Below are 17,130 nucleotides of genomic sequence, written 5' to 3' on the forward strand. Positions count from 1 at the left end.
AGCAGAAAAGGCCTTGGCTCTGTGTGAGCACAGCTCAGCAATAACAAAAACATCTCTATATTATCAACCCTGTGTTCAGTGCAAATCCAAAACACAGCCCCATACCAGCCACTGTGAAGAAAATTAACTCTACTTCAGGTGAAATCATCACAGGTATGCATGCACCCTCCAGAAAGGGAGAGGTGGCTGCAAAGATGTCAAAGAGCACATAGTCGAATGGTGGGTAGAAGCTGAAGGGCAGAGAGACAGATTGGAGAAAGTGTGAAAAAAATAAAAATTATTTGAATGGGAAGATGGAGCAGACAAATTTAGAAAGGTGGTGGCAGCAAGGAGGGGAGAACTGTGGGGAAGTGCAACAAGAGGCACCAAATCACTGGAGGATGATGACACCATCATATTTTGAGGTCCAGTTCTGTTGCACCCTCCATGCTATCTGTCTTTCAAAGAAAATTTACAGCAATTGTACTGCCTCTGCTGGGCTTTACCCAGTCCATGGAGAGGTAGGTCCAAAATAGCAACTTCTGCACTCCACAACAGGCTAAAGGAAAATAGTGGGCAACACATGGGACAGGACCATGGTTGATGTAAGAGTAATGGAAGAAGGTAATATGTAATTTATCAAGTCCTTCATACATCTTCTGACTAGACTGCTGTTGTAATGTCACAGTAGAAATACAAGCTGCACACTTATTTCCAGATGACTGCAATGTCAATGACCTGCAATGTCCAGATGACAATTATGACACATTGAGACAGAAGGAAATCATCCTTACCCTGAGAAGTTTGTACTGTAAGTGCTTATGCAGACAGGAATAGTTACACTGATCTTATATTTTTCACTATTTTTGAAGTCATTTGAAGTGATGGTTTATAATCCTAAAGCACAGACTGTTCAGCCTACCTTGCAAGTCCACAGTTTGTGGTCACATAAAAAATAATTCATCTTTATTGACTCTGTTTCTCCCTTCCGCTCTAGGCTTTTTCTACCTAGATTATATAGGCAGGAAACACTTTGGCACAGGCACTGTATCATATTATGCATTTGGATTATAGGCCAACATACCACATTGTATTAACATCTCTCATTCAGTAACATTACATGTAAAACCAGTACCAAGATCTTAAAAACAATTATAACCATAGACCCTAAATAGATTCAAAAGCCAAATATTCACAAACTCACGATACCACTGCAAATCTAGATATCCACATTTCTCTCTAGTTAAACAGTACTAATAACCCATACAAGTTCTATTACACATTGCATTACTTTGCTACAGAATGTGTTTCTACAGCCTTCCTAATCAGGGAGAAGAACAACCTTTGGCCTAGACTACCAAATTTCAAAATGCTAAGCTACCTTAAAAGAAAGACAAGAATTTAATATCTTTCTTTGTCATTAATTGGGATTTTTGTAGTATACACATTCAGGAAGGTATGAGTGACATAGTAAAATCATTCTACAATACCCAACAGATATGTTGCCAAATAAATAGATGGCCATAGAGTCATCATGAGTATACATAAAACATCTATCACAGAAGTATGAGACAATTGCATGACAAGGCACAAAACCAAATAACATCTGTTATGGGATGGACAATTCATTCTTAAAAATGACATATTTACAAAGCAAGGATCTGGGCTGGAAGTTTCAGGTGTTTCATAGAAAGACTGCAGCACATACGTGTGCCTACAGGTGGCTGAAGCACATCCATGAAAGACTGTGAAATTAAAACAGGAATCTCATTACCAGGATTATGCAGACAACAGCAACCAGGATTACTATTTGCTGGTTGTATTCTATATTTAATCTATCAAGTCACACTTAATACTGCAGGTAATACATTTAAGAACAATTAAAATTAATCATAACAGGAGATTAAGTGCAAAAAAATTAATATCCATTCTGTTTTTAATTCACCATAACACTGCAGCTGTGAGAACTGCAAGAAAAAGACACTGCCACTTCCATTGCCTGCTCTATAAAACACAACTTTCCCCTCAACATTGCAAATGTTTTACACTCAGATGCCCAAAGTTAGGCATATTTCATCCACTGTCTAAATTTCTAAATCTACATGGTTAGTTCCCAGGATAAGTGCCAGGTAAGCAGAGCCCTGCAGGAGGGATGGGCCAGGGAAGGCCTTCTCTACCACTGACCCTTGCCTGTGTCCAGTCCTGGAGCATGGGAACACATATGTCCCTGAACTGGAGCAACAGCCATCTGCATACAGAGAACATGGTCACATTTTTGACCCTCTTGGTTAGTCCGGCTGCATCAGTGTGGGAGGAGTGTCACAACAATAAGGCCTTCCCAAGTAACGTATAACCTGCCGAGCTCAGAGAGGGAATCTCCACTGAGAGGGCTCATCCTGTGCCTCCACACCACACAGCCCCAAAACCTCCAGATTTAAAGAATAAAATGACCTTCGCCCAACAAAATACCGAAAACAGGCTATTGATTTCCCGTGAACTCTCAAAGTCTTATAATAACCATTTATAGATGGGCTATTGAATGTCTAGACCATTTAAACAGATAGTCATTTTATCAGTAATAACTGGAGTTGGTTCCAAAACCAGAGAAAAAGCAAAAAGGAACTTCAAGACACAATGTCACTTTTCCCATTCTAATGTAAACCTTCATGCATATATCACTTGCTGCTACTCGACTTAAAAACTGTAAGTACAAATCCTGTAAAATAAACACTGTGGTAATACTTTAAATCCCTACGACTTTTTCTGGAGTATCTCTCTCATTGCTAACAGGCTACAAAAAAAAAGCATTAAGGTTAAGTTATCATCTTTCCCCTTTAGACTTGGTATGGGTTTAAGTAATGCAAAATTCACTTATATGCATAGCAGTAAAAAGACATAATACCTTAATAAGGAAAAGCTAGTGTAGCACTGTTTATTATAGGCACTCAGTTTACTGCATAAATCCATCTCCAGCCAGCAGCCAAATCTAGTGTTTTTGACAACATTACTCTTCAAGGAGTACTTTTATGATAATGAGAGTATTGGTATGACATTGAAAGTGTTTTCTACACAAACATATGTTAGTGTTACATGGTAGAATATATATATATATATATATTTCATACATATTTATATAACTATATAAATTAAACACTTGAGACCTTGATTTTCACAACATACTTTTGTGCCCTTCCCATACATAAACATACATACAGTATTCCTTTTCTGAAAGAAAAGTTTCCCTTTCATATTACAAAGGACTTGGAGATTTAACTACTGGACAATATATCAGAAATGAGAAGAGTTCCCAAAGGTACACAGCAAACACGGTATGCATACATCTCCTAACAAAGAGTTAAAAATTTTTACATCAAGAAACTCACTGACAAAGCTTGAATATAAAATCTCATTGAGAATAATCTGAAATGTGTTACATTTCCTGTAGGAATACACTGCTTCTAGCTAAAATATGCTTATATCAACAAAGATGACAACTTCTTTAGAGAGTAATCCACACAAACTGTTGCTTCAAGTTGTTTTCTTAATTTACCCAGAAGAAAAATGAGGTTGTAACAAAAACAGAAGCAATAATAAAGTAGGTTATTCCTTGCTGTTAAGGTATTGCAAATTTAAATTACACTTTTACCAGTTCTAGTTTCACAACTGTCACCTCTTCTGGTCATGCTTGCAGAGATCATGACAGCTCTTTCTGGATGCAAAGGCATCCACACCTACATAGCTGCTGGTGCAGCATTTCAGTTCCAGTGGGTGGTGACATTACCTGTATCCACCACCAAAAATACAAAAACTTTTACAGCATTTTTCCAGACATGCTTTATGTTACTCACAAATAATAATAGCCCAATACATGGAATAGAATATATCAGACTCTTGTCTCTTGAAAACACAATCTGGCTATGGTAAATATGTAATTCAGCTGAAGATATTACTTTCTACGTTTCATTATTACTAACATTGCTGTTAGTTACTCCTTCATGGGATGCTATTGCAAAGGTCATAAAAATGTAGATAAATTACTTAAGGTAAGCCTCTGCTAAAAAAGGCAGAAGGCATAAATCAACCCAGAACATCTATAAAACATTTTTGGTTGGTAATTTGGAGCAATGAGAGAATATGAAACAGTCCGAGAAAACAACATGCCTTTACATCCCTAGTCCTCCCTGTTCAGGCTTAACTGTTACAAAGCAAAAATGCCATTTTCCAAGTCTACATAAAAGGAAACAACTTTGAAAAACAACTTTTGGAAAATGGCAAAAAAAATTGCCGTTGACTAAAATAGACACCAAGGTAACTGTTATAGTCAACAGCAAAAATTAAAAAAAACTGTTAGGTACCAGCTGTGATTAAACCTCCCAATTACTTTTCTGTTTGCATCCACTATCACAAATAATAAAGCCCATGTCTTTGTTGTACCCACAGCCATATGAAGCTGGTAACTGAATAAATGCTCACATTTAAGGGTATCTACTCAGAAGGTAACACAGTTTCGAACCACATACTTTAAAAGGGAACAACTTAAATTTTTCTTTGGTTTATACAGTAGAAATAACCTCTTCAAGGATAAGTGCAGAGGGAAGAGTGAAGACTAACACCAAAATAGCTCCTGTTCCTAACACCTTTCTGATCCTGGCTGAGACAATCCACTCGTACCTCGGACGCATGGTGGCAGCGAGCCAGCCAGATGACTGGTGACTTAATATACAAGTTCATGTGGGCTCTGGAGTCTGACACAGACAAGGGCATTAACTCTGAAGTCTCACCAGTCAGCCTTAATATTCAAAAGTCATCAAATGAGGCATGACTACATTATGAGACATTTTTGAATACTTTATGCTCGCTTTCTTTTGTTCTGAACAGCTTTCACTGTAGAATGTGCTCATTAAATATGCATGCTTTTTATAGGAAAAGTTGTGATCAATTGATGTGTAGGTCAAGTATGAAAAGAACTTAAATGAGTATGACGCTATGAAAAATACTGAAATAGTCTCAGAATCACAGTTTAAAAGACTGGCATATATATATCTTGTTTCATTCTACTGCTGAAGGCAGTTCTGACAATAAACAAGGCTTTGGGCCAAAATTCAGCCTTTGAGAACAATAAATACGTATAAAATACATGTATGTGCAAGCAGAGGATATACTGAAATCTACCAGGCAGAATGGCTTTAGTTTCATTTTGAAAGCCACTTAAAATAAAACCCAGTGGATGAAACAAAGAATCCACCCAAACATGAAGGCTCCAGCATCTTTGTTGAAAGAACAATAGCATATTACTCCTCATCCCTCTACCTTGTTGCAAGAGAACCATCAAGTTATTGCTGTGATCATATTAAAGAACACTTCACAGAATTATTCTTTAAATTAATCACTATTTATACAGATTTATTTTTATATGCCAGTAGTTATAAATGCTCTAATTCAACTGCTCTGCAGAAAACATTCCAATAAAAGAAATATTTCCATTAGCATAACAAAAGGCAACCAGTGAAATCACTCCCATGCACAGGCTCAAAATTTCAAATGAAAGCACTATTCCCATATAAATACACTCTATTTTTGAACTGAATCCACTCTAATGATATGTTTTGTAATCTGATGGCTCTCCCACCGGAGTATACATGATATTAATGAAAGCAAGATCAAATTAAACAGATGACATGATTAACAGTATTCATTTCATGCATGACTGTTTCACCGGAGAGATAAAGACCTGAAAGTAATTACCACCAAGTAAAACTCTTTCACTGACCTCTCCGCTCCCGGCTAGCAGTCCTTAAGTACTGATGCTTTGCAACAAAGACCGGTGCCTTTCATCTGTGGGCTCTCCTTTACGCTACAAGCTGAGCACCTCTCCCCTTGCAAGCACACAGTACCTCTGTATCTATGTCTGTAATGCAGCATAAAGATTACTGGGGAAACCATCAAACCGGCAGGCAGCAACCTCGGCCGCCAATAAGCGCCAGGCACATGCAGAATCCAGCACATGCTCGCTGAGGCTCGCAGGCTGGCACCGCTGCTGAGCAGGCTGCTCATCTAATTATAGCCCTTTGCCGTAGCACAGGGCTGCTGAGGCACCGCGAGCGAGGGAACGAGAGCCGGGCAGATTACACCTTTCAGCCGAAAGCATCAACATTTGGGACTGTTATTTGTCTGGGCGCGTCAGGGTAAAACTCCTGTTTGGGATTTTCGCTGCTGTTGTTTTTCCAAATGATTCACGTATGAGGGGGTTTGTCTCCATCTCTGGAAAAAAAGGATATATTTAGGTGTGCTCTTTGAGTAGCTGACCACTTGTAGTTTGCTAGGTCTATTTCAAGGAGACAATAAGATGCAGCAATTTATTCTGCCAGGAGGACTTCTTGTTTTGAATGTACACATTACCAGCATCACACACACAGTAGATCTGGGATTTATACGCTACTGCACAGACTACAATGTAGACCTCAGAGCAGCGAGGCACCACACGCATACTTTCAGTGCACAGTAGCCCTACAGAAGTCAACAAGACCCCCTGTGCCCTTTACGTTTATCTGTGGGCAGGAACTTTGATGATCAGAGGGCTTCTGTGTGCATTGGCACATAAGGTCCTAACCAAGCTTTCATGAGGCTATGGTACAAATGCCAAGGAAATTGTTATGCAAAACAATTAATTTGGAAAATACTTACAGTGAGCAAAGACTCAGACGTATGGTGAACTAACACAAGTAAGCCCTACATGCTTACTTATGCTTATCTTAAAAATATCTAAGTCCTCAAAACTAAGGAATGTTATGATCCAAGAGAACATTGTGTATTTGAAAGATTCTGAGAGCTTCTACAATATCAGGTAAATAATCACGAAAAAAAGATACAGGCGCTTGTTGTTTAGTCTGCCTTGACAGTACGTTTCAATTAATCTTCACTCTGACTAGCACAAACAGAAAAACACTCTTCTGAAGTTTCCTGTGCTCACATGGTTCATATAATCACCTAAGCTCTACAATGACCAAAAGGCTTTCAAACGTCAGTGAAAAGATGGAAGTACACAGCGTGATTATCAGAAGTGCCAGTGTCAGTGTCAGCTCTCTCTTGTGAGATACAGGACATTTTTCATGACTGATGTTGCAAAAATACTATAATGCTACAGCATTATGCATATACAAACTATAACACATTTTTAAGATGTTTCAGTAAGTTACACATAAAACCGTATCCTCATCATGGCTAGGCTTTGCGAACGAAGATTTGGGAAACCGTATCCATAAACATTACAATAGCAAGATCCTGAACCCCACTGCAATAATGAGTTCTGATGGGCCCACACTGGCATTTTTCCTAATTCTTTACTCTTATCACCAGCACCATGCAGTATTAGGCACAGTGCAAGTGCATGATATTAAAAGTTGTCTATAAACATTTTTATCTATTGTACTTATTTCAGTACAAAAATTGTATTTTCTACTACATAAAATTTTACTAGTGGAACAAGAATTCAATATGGTAACAGTGCAAGACCATATTTACTGACAGTATGTAAATAGCTATGTTAGAGCTTCCTTAATCTGCCAGTGAAAATTGCTCAGAAAGAGTCACTCTGTGCTAGAAGTAGACTTCCTCTCTGTAAGAAAAATATTCTCAAAGCTCTAAATGACTAGAAATAAAAAAGAAATGCAGGAATAGTGACATTTTTGCTCCTTTATTCAATGTTCAGTCAACATTAAGTTTTGTGTTGCAATAAATGAAGGAGGCTGTTTTATTAAGTCTTCCTTTTTAGATTACATCATCTAAGGAACTCATCAATTTTTATAAACTGTGTTTCTTTAAAATACTGTGGAATATTCCAATTTTCTCAGCCATACTACTTGAAATGAAGAAACTATATATTTAATGAAGAAAGGCAAGGGAGGTGGTTATACAGGGGTTAAAAACTTAATTTTAAGTGCTCAAGAGGCATACAAAAAAGAGATGCACAATCACTTGATGATCAGATCCACAATGATGTTTTTCTAACATTTTGCCAAAGGTAGAAACAGGGGAATAAAACCAATAATAGTCTTTAACCTAGTCCTCTGATCCAGCTATTCGAAATGCTCACATTCGCTAAGCAAAGGAGAAGACACACACACAAACAAAAAATAAAATCAAAGAGACTTAAATCATTCTTTTGATCTGATCCACATTCACAAACCACCAAGACACATATGACAAGTGAAAAAATGACGAAGAAAACTTAAGCAGGAATTAAACGGGGTGCAGCTGCTACAAGACAGTTTTGGCTTCCTCCCATGAAACTCCTAAGCCTACATGTCCCCTAAGCCTACATGTGCCCCACCTCAGCCCAGCAGCTCCCCAAGCCCTCGCTGCTTCATCCTGTTCAGCTCCAGCATCCCTCCACAGCAGCCAGCCTCCCGCCTCCTCCCCACAGAGCTGCTGGCTCCAAGGGCATGTACAGCCCACGTCCCCAGCAAGGGCTGCCCTGGCAGCAGACTCTCAACATACCATTGCAGCAGGGTGTTTATTCCAGAAGTTGCTTTCTTTTTTAAAACCTCATGGTTTTAAAACCAGCTGTAACTGAAGGACCCATCAACCGCTGCCACGTTGAATTTCAAGAAACACCTACTTGTCTCTGCAACACAATCAATATTCACTAAACCTGCTTAGCTTAGAAGGTCAGTAAGAAGAGTCCCAATGTCTGTCTCAATTTTAACACTCATTTTTAACCATTGCAACGATATGCTGGGTAAGGAAGATATGAGGAACTGCACAGCAGGGCTAATGTTTGGAGCCAGCAGTCGTTCACAAGATCCCACATTTGGCAATGGCAGACAGCTTAAACTCCAACTGAGAACAATGCAGAGCTCCATCAGCCTGCCCTGCTACCTGTGGTGACAGCACACGAGCATTTGGACCAGAGACAGGATACAGCCATGTATAGGTGTGCCAGCAAAACAAGCCAAGAGAGGTTTCGTAAGGACACAGTCACAAGGGACTCCTCAAGTCCCAGAGAGGGAAGACAGGTTTCATGAGGACACAGTCACAAGAGACTCCAGCAAGTCCCTGTTGGAAATGAACAAATCGTGAAAGGTACACAAGTTGGCCAATATTCGGCTTTTATTGAAAGCAAAAGCCTGTCTCTGGCACAAGTTACCTGCCTGTGCTCAGCTTCAAGTTCCTGCTCCTCCACATAGAAACAGAAGGTCTCTACAACATTTTTAGAAATTATAAGCAAGTTAGGCTTTCTCTAGCCTAGTTCCTTGACAGGAGAATTTCAATTAAAATTTTCCAAACCCATATGGTCTGAGGCAGATGCCCATCACAGAGGGGAGGAGAGAGGAAAACCTATGAGGGTATAATGAATTCATCATATGACACCAAATCCAGCATCTTACAGTGAAAACTGCCTAGCTAGCACATTAATGAATGTTACACTTCATTTAGGCATATCTAAGTGAATTAACAAACAGATGACTATTTTGGGAACAAGTAACTTTTCACTATGTTATGATCATTTGTGTAAGTACTTACGTATGCAATGATTTTAATACAAGAATATTTTAAAAATTTCTGATGTGTCTCGTGTGTCTTGCAACTAAACACCTTTCAGTCTGGATACCACTTAACCTTTGACTTAAAAATATACCAAATATTCCTTGCAAACTGCTACTTCAGTTACTTAATTAGATTTTGCAAAGTATAGTAAACATATGGAATGAAAATGAGTTGAGCAAAATGGTTGGTGAAACAACGTGCTGCATTTCTAAAGGCAATATAGTGTATATATAGTATAGGGTATATATACAAGCTGTATACAAGGTTACAAGCTGTAACCTTGAGAGGTTGAATTGAACCAATTACTCTAATGAATATTTTACTTGGCTTGATGCATTCATTAGACTTTCAGAAGTAAGCTAAACTATCCCATGGTTATGTTTACATAATAACAACAAAATCTTAAGATTTTTGGATGGTACTTCTGACATTTACCCAAGTTAAAAGATGAGGGGACAATTTTCTCTTCCACAAATTTTTCTACACTTCAAGTTTCCTTCCCAAAGAAATTTATCTAGCATTATTTTTTTTTCTTCTGAAAGCTACCTTTGACTTCACAATAGCTATTTGCTGGGCTCTTTTTTTTCCTAGGAAGTATTTGGTGCTGTTTGGGAAGGCTGCCAACTGTTGTCAAACTCATCACTAGACCCATCATCATTTGTGGAGGAAAATGTGCTTGCTATATAAACTAGTGTTTGCTATGTACACTTTTCTCTGGAAGTCACAAATGCCAGGCCTCAAGGTCGGCACTCAGCATGAACAAACCTATTTTCATTTTGTGGAACACAGGAACATTTCTTGGATTGATCCCAATTCTGATTGGTAAGCAAGCGGTTACTTGTCCATGTGTGCATAAATGTCAATGCTATCGATCATGTTTTGAAGTTGGACAGCTAACCAGAACTTCAGGTTGGTTTTTTTTCAAAGATGCTCATTATATCCCTAAACACCCCAGACAGAACTCCTCTGGATGCTTAATAACAGGTAGAGATGTCTCTATTTGAATGCCAGAGATTTGCTGCAGGATGACACTGAGATTGATTCCAATGGACTATTTTTTATAGCATTCATATTTACTTTTATCTCAGAATCATAAAAAACCCAAACAAAAAAACGCCCCACACCCACATTCCTCACCTCCACAGACCTACACATTAGCAGTATCTTCACTGAAGACCAAACTGACTGAATTGATGGTCCATCGTTGCCACCTTGGAAAATGAGGCGAAAAGCAGTTAAGCTGTCAGTGAGGTATGTTTCATCCTACCGCTGACAGATGTGGGAAAGGAGAATCTGAAGTAAAGCCTGCAAGAGGTTTACTATGCTGAGCACTCACACTTTGGCCACAAAACCAAACATGGAAGAACACAGTATTAGTCTGTTGGTACTCGTAAGAAAACACAAATCCCAAATGAAAGGTCATTTTAAAGACTTCACATAACCCTGAAACTTGCTTCCCTTCACATACCACTCCAACACATCTCCATACCAATGTCGACCTTCCATTTCCCCTCAAGTTCCTTCTACTTTTCCTTCAGCACAATGTTTTCTTCCACCCCTTATACCATGTTTCAGCAATCACGTCAAACTATACAAATGTGCTCTTGTCTTTCCATCCTACTTATTTTCCCTCCACTTCCTTTCCTCACAGCTACCAGCAGAGATGCAGTATGAGCTGTCCATTTCAGAAGGCAACACACCTGTCAGCACAACCAAGAACTTCTCAAGACCAAAACATGTGTGCATCCTAGCCACCACTTCATGGCCTCTGGCTGACCAGATAGATGGCCACAAAGTTGATGAGCCACAGAGAGGGACCACACTGTTTACAGCAAGCACAGAAATAACCTTAAATAGCACATCCAGGACATGGACCCCATATAATGCATGACTGACTCACATAAAATCAATGATCATGACCCTAGCAAGTCAGAGACTGTAAAACATATTATAGAAAAAAAAGCCTCTGCTTCCAGCCAGTCAAGGGAGAAAGACACATTTGCAGACCATAACAAACAGGTTTAAAAAGAGAGTGCAATTAAAAAAAAAGCCAAAACGTGACTGATGTAAGATGCTGAAATCCTAACACAAAGTATAATGGTGGCAAAATTCAACTGCTCAGGAGGACATGGAGGGTTAAAACTACATCGGAACAAACCATAAAAGGGCTTCGTAAGTGAAGACACATTTTTTTTATACTTGCTGTGGTGGAAAATAGGGACCCTGAGAGCATCACTTAAGCCAGAAAGCTGACAGACAAGTACAGATTTCCCTCAGTGGAAGTGCAGAAAAAAGAGTTTGCAATATAATAAGTATACTTCCAGCACCTCCACATTATTAATCTTCCTCACCACTGCTGGCATTTTCTTCTACTCTATTTAGTATCATATTTATTACTGAAATGGGTGATACAATCTGATGCTGAGTATACCTAACTGATATATCTATAAGATTGGCCTAGGAAAACTTTAAATACAAGTCTTCCATTAGAGGACAGGTGTAATTTTAAAAAAATGCTATGCTGCAAAGAGTGCAAAGTCTGAAGGATGAAGTGTAGCATTCCTCCCTTTGAAGGAAAAACTCTGTCAGACTTACTCACTTCTATAATTAAGAATGTTATTTCCAATTCTGAGTAGAAAGTGCAGCTCCAAGGTTTTCTTTGATCTTGCGTGATGAGAATGAAGACCCATCAAGCACTCTAAACTCCATTGTGTTTTTATTCTTCAAAGACTGTTTTCTACTCTCTTACGTCTCTCTGTGTGAGAAGGTGTTTATGTTGAGCTGCAAGATGCAACTAGAAAGCAAGTCAAGGTGCGACTGTTGGAACATGATGTGGTTCTTTGCAGACGCTAATGCATAAAGGCACTTGCACAAAACACTCCCCACTGCCAGCCAGCTCTCTGGGAGCTCAGAGACTGCAAACCTTTGAGACTTCAAGTCTCCAGTCCACACCCATAATTCAGGGTTTCAGAGCAACTCTCAGATCTTATTACTTTACACCAGAACTGAAGATATTCAGCACAATGAATCCCAGAAGAAAACTAGCTTTGAATGCAGTGGCTTTGGTTACCACAGAAATCAAGGCTAATGAGTTTGAAGACAGCCTACTGAATGTCAAGCCCTTTCAGCCAAAAGTAAAATAAATTTAGATTTTAATCTTAGAAAGATTGTAATTAAATGACTAGAAACTGTGTCCATATAAAAACAGCAACCGTGACTCGCCATACCGGAACACAGTCTCACGGTCTTCTTACAAGAAACCAGAAGCATTTTGCTGGCACAGATGAAAAGCCTCTCCAGGAAGAGAGGCTTAATTATTTAACAGAGCAAGCCAAAAGCCCTTTTATGAAAGAGCCGTCAGGACTCTTATTCCATATAATGTTCCTGAAGAAGAGCATATTTGCATCTCAGGCACTCTGTAGACCCAGCAAGTTAAATTTTGCAGGGCTGATAAGATCCCAGACCCTTCTTCCAAGAACTGCTTGTTGTTTTTGCCAAATCCTCTAACACAAAATGAGCACAAAAATCACATAACAAGGGTTATGAAAAATTAGCATAAATGGGGACAGACGAGTGCTCACCCCTCAAGCCCAGAGACTACCACTCCTTTTTTGAACATTTGAGCAGACACTCCCCTCCCTGCATGGTGCTCCAACTAAGGTGAGGGGGAGAGTGATGATCCTACTAAGACTAGCATGAAAGCTAAGGAGTGCTATGAAGAAGATGGGAAACATGCAGCAGGGGAACTCTGTCACATTGTGGGGACAAACTACTTACTGATCTGTGTTCTCAAACCTTTCCTGGGCAAAGCAGCAGGCATTTTCTTCATCTTCCTTTCCTAGGCCTGGGGGCAAAAAAAAGATGCCCAATTTCTCCACAGCACGTTTGCATGGCATAGTAGCTTCACATAAGCCACCACTTATAATACTATTGTTGTCAATAACCAAAATTTCTTTAGGTGGCCATTCTCATGAGATGCCCAAACTAGATGGAACCTTTCAGACCTTTGTCCTAGATGCAACTCTGCAGCACTTCCAGAACAGGTTTCTAAAAGCACAAGTATCAGAATTTTCAGTTTTAAACTAAGCAAAATACAAGTACATAACAACCTTTGTCTCACAGGCACTGTAACTCAACACTGCTTACACACACATCATTTCGGTGGGTATTTATTATTTTGTCAAGAATTTATATCCACCTAAGATTAGGAATAAAGCAGGGTAATGGTTACAGGTCTGAACCTAGTCTTCACTGTGAACTCAGATACAGTTTGTGAGCACCAATATACAGCAAGTATACCTCAGCTTTTCTAATAAGGGACCCAGTGAAGGACAGTAGATTTTTAAGATCATTCGTCTCCCATTACATCAAGTGGGTGACATGTCAGCAGTGAGTCTTCAAGTCCCAAACATGTCAGAGGTGAAAAGGGAAATCAGTAATCCCATACAATGCAACCTTAATAGCATAACAGTAATCCTTTTTGTCCTTACAGAAACTAGGTACGAACATAGGAAAATAAGGTCAAAAGGTGAGCACTCAAAATTAAGTGAAGTCAGAACTGGACCTTTCAGTCAGTCTCAAACATGTATCTCCTGCACGTTCTACAATAATGCACTCTTTACCAATCTGAACCAAGAAAGCCTCTTCTTGCTCCTGAAACGTCTGCCTTAATCAGAATCTAAAGAAAAGGCTGCTCCAAAACTAATCTGCAAATAAAACAGACACTGATATTTTCAAAGCAAATTCCAACAGTCTGTAGTCAAAACATAAGCAACAGTACCACAGTAAAAGGGCTGCTAGAGAAGGGAAACATGAGCAAGTTTCAAAGTTGCCTGAGTGTTTAACACTGACTTCACTGTCCCTATTATTTTATAACAGAAAATGCATAACTATGAAAAACACTGCTTAACTTGAAAAAGTCATAATTTCTATATTCAGTGGGACTGCTGCAGGCAATCCCACCATATCCCACCCACTAGCATAAATATTCCTATTTGGAAGGACTGAGGTAATGTAAATAACACACTGATCAGTTCAGCATATAGGCTGTAGCATGTGCATGGCTAACCCGCAGAATCTAACCATTTATCTCACTTAAAGTATTCAAGCTGTTCTGAGTACTTACAACTTCCCCATTTATATAATTCTGTATCCGTTTCATTTAAAACAAATTGAAATAGCTTTGAAATATTGATGTTGGGAAGAATTTAGAAGGCTTGTTTTCTCTTTGAGTACTTAGAATATAATAATCTTTTGTGGTAAACTAGCACACTACATCAGGTAAAAGTATCTTCTACTATTGTTTTGCATCACATCAATAAAATGAGATCAAACCCCAACAAAATTAGATTTATGATTTCTTTTTTAAAATTCTACTTTATAAGTTAGAGCAAAGAACTATGTTCAGAAGTCTGTATTCATTCAGAACTTGGGATTTAAGATTGACTTTTACAGATCTAAGAGTACATGAAGGAAAAGTTTGAAAAGTATCTTTCATGTTTTGCAGTAGTCACATCATTTTTTTATTTTTTAGGTCTCTGTGTACATATTATTTCCACTCCCCAAAGTAGTAAAGAAAGAAATTTGGAGTAAAACCACAGACTCCTTAAAGTCTTCCCAATTATATTATATACCAGAATATTTCATGTCTCTCAACCCATGGCATTCCTCCAGTCTTACTGCAGCTAAGTCTGAGTTAATGCTTGGCAGAACTTACAGGTAACTTCCTCAAGTAAATAAAAATACAAGAGGAAAAAGTACTAAACTAAACTAACTGGGGATATATGAGATGGCCGGGAGATTAAAAAAAAACAACACTAAAATCTGTAGAAGCTGCTAGTGGTGACTGAGATGCATGTCTGCACTTGAGAAATTCACTATGTCAGAAAAAAGCCTGAACAGAACAAAACCAAAGGGAAGTTAAAAAAGCATGTGTCTAAAAGAAAGTGGCAACAAAATCTAAACCTAACAGGTATTAATAGGCAGAGAAATCTAGAAAACAAAGGATGCCTCCCAGGTGGCAGTACATCTTCACTCACCTCATCAGCTTTCAAAGCCTGCTGGAGGCAGATCTACAGAACTTGTGAGGAAAACAGTAAAATTGTCATTGTATACATTATTTGCATCTCACTACTACAAATCTCAGGGGAACATATCTGTAACTGCTTTGAAAACAAAATTATCCAGGCAAGATCCTTCCCAGCAACAACACAAGCAGCAGCTCATACCTGCCACCTATATTTCTTGCAGCGTGGACCTAACTGTTTTTACAGACAGACAGATTTAATTTACATAGTCTTCAAGGCAGTCAGATGGAAAAACAGTATTGATTTCTTGTCTGAACCCCTGCAATTCAGCACTTTGATACAGTGAGCTAAAAAGGCAGACACCCCCACCCGTGGTTACATATTGCAGTCTCTGGCACACAGTAATTCCTTGGCAGAGGAGGAGAAATGCAGTTAAGGCCAGGGTCAGGCCTTGGCAAAGACCAACCACCAAAACAAAGGCACCACTGGAGGTAGCAGAGAGAAGAATCTCTCCTTAAAAATAATATCAACTCCAACTGAAAAGTGCGGCCTGTTGGCAGGTGGAATTAAGTGTGTTGTGTTTGAAGGTACTGTGAAAGAAGACAGAGAACTTATCCTTCATATGCCTTGACCATCCCAAGAATAAGCCTGCAGAGGCTGTATTCGTGAGAACACTTGGGTACGCTTCCCACATTGTTTTGGGTGTTTGTTTTTCTAAACATTAATTAAACTCCCTGTAGCTTACCAGTGAGAAAATGAAGCTAGAAACAAGGATAAGAAGATAGAACAAAGCTAAATATAGGTATAGTTACCTGATGCTTTAGATAACCAGTGAGTCATTTCAGTAGAATTAAAGTCATTGCACTAGAATTAAAGCATCTAAAAATTAAAGGCTGCTGATGCACAATCTATAAGAGAATGGAAGACTACATTATGTGTGTGTCCAGGCTACATCTCACAGATCCTTTTTTCCCCCCTCCTTCCCAAGATTACCTGTATTTTATGTTACAAGATGAATCATTTTGTTCTTTATACACAAGGAGTACTATTAATTTGAAGAGACTCAAAATATTAACCTAACAAGATATGGAGCTATCATCATTCAGGACTCTATATAAACACCTTTTCCTGCTTCCCTTAACACTGGTATTTAAAATGTTGACTGTGACTAAAATAGGTGAGTGCAGCAACTTAGTACAATCATGAGCAATCGCTCAAGGAAATGTGATCTAATACTTGCAATTTAAAATTATCTTGCAATCTGACTTACAGAATAAAGAAAACAAAGATCATTCAGCTGAGTCAACATTCTCATTACAGGCTGCCTATCATGGTGAAAACTCAAGTGAATGAGCACTGCAAAAGAAAATGTTCCTATAGAAGTTATTAAGATGTAACTTGAAACAGTCGCAAAGTAAGCATGGTGTATATAGATTTATTAATTTCTTTGAACCTGTTCTTGAGAGTAAAACAGAGAAAGGGAAGACAGACAACAGATAGAAAGCTCTACAGAAGACAAAACCCTACTGGAATAATCCACAGGTAACAGAAAACTTAATTTAGAACTGATGCAAATACA

At 38.7% G+C, this 17,130-nt stretch overlaps 1 protein-coding gene across 7 annotated transcripts in view; it reads right to left on the reverse strand.

The window, feature by feature from the left end:
* Positions 1-17,130, reverse strand: part of FAM110B (family with sequence similarity 110 member B) — a 121,365-nt gene that overhangs the window by 57,289 nt on the left and 46,946 nt on the right. For 2 of the 7 annotated variants that reach the window (XM_027709260.1, XM_027708805.1), the window contains exon 1: positions 5,750-5,919. The exons of the other annotated variants lie outside the window; for them this stretch is intronic. The gene's annotated coding sequence lies outside the window, so the exon portion shown is untranslated. Of the gene's footprint in view, positions 1-5,749; positions 5,920-17,130 lie in introns of those variants that run through there. 7 annotated transcript variants of the gene reach the window in all.

Source organism: Neopelma chrysocephalum, unplaced genomic scaffold (assembly GCF_003984885.1).
Source record: "Neopelma chrysocephalum unplaced genomic scaffold, ASM398488v2 Primary Assembly neopelma1_22, whole genome shotgun sequence".
NCBI classification, from domain to species: Eukaryota; Metazoa; Chordata; class Aves; order Passeriformes; family Pipridae; genus Neopelma; species Neopelma chrysocephalum.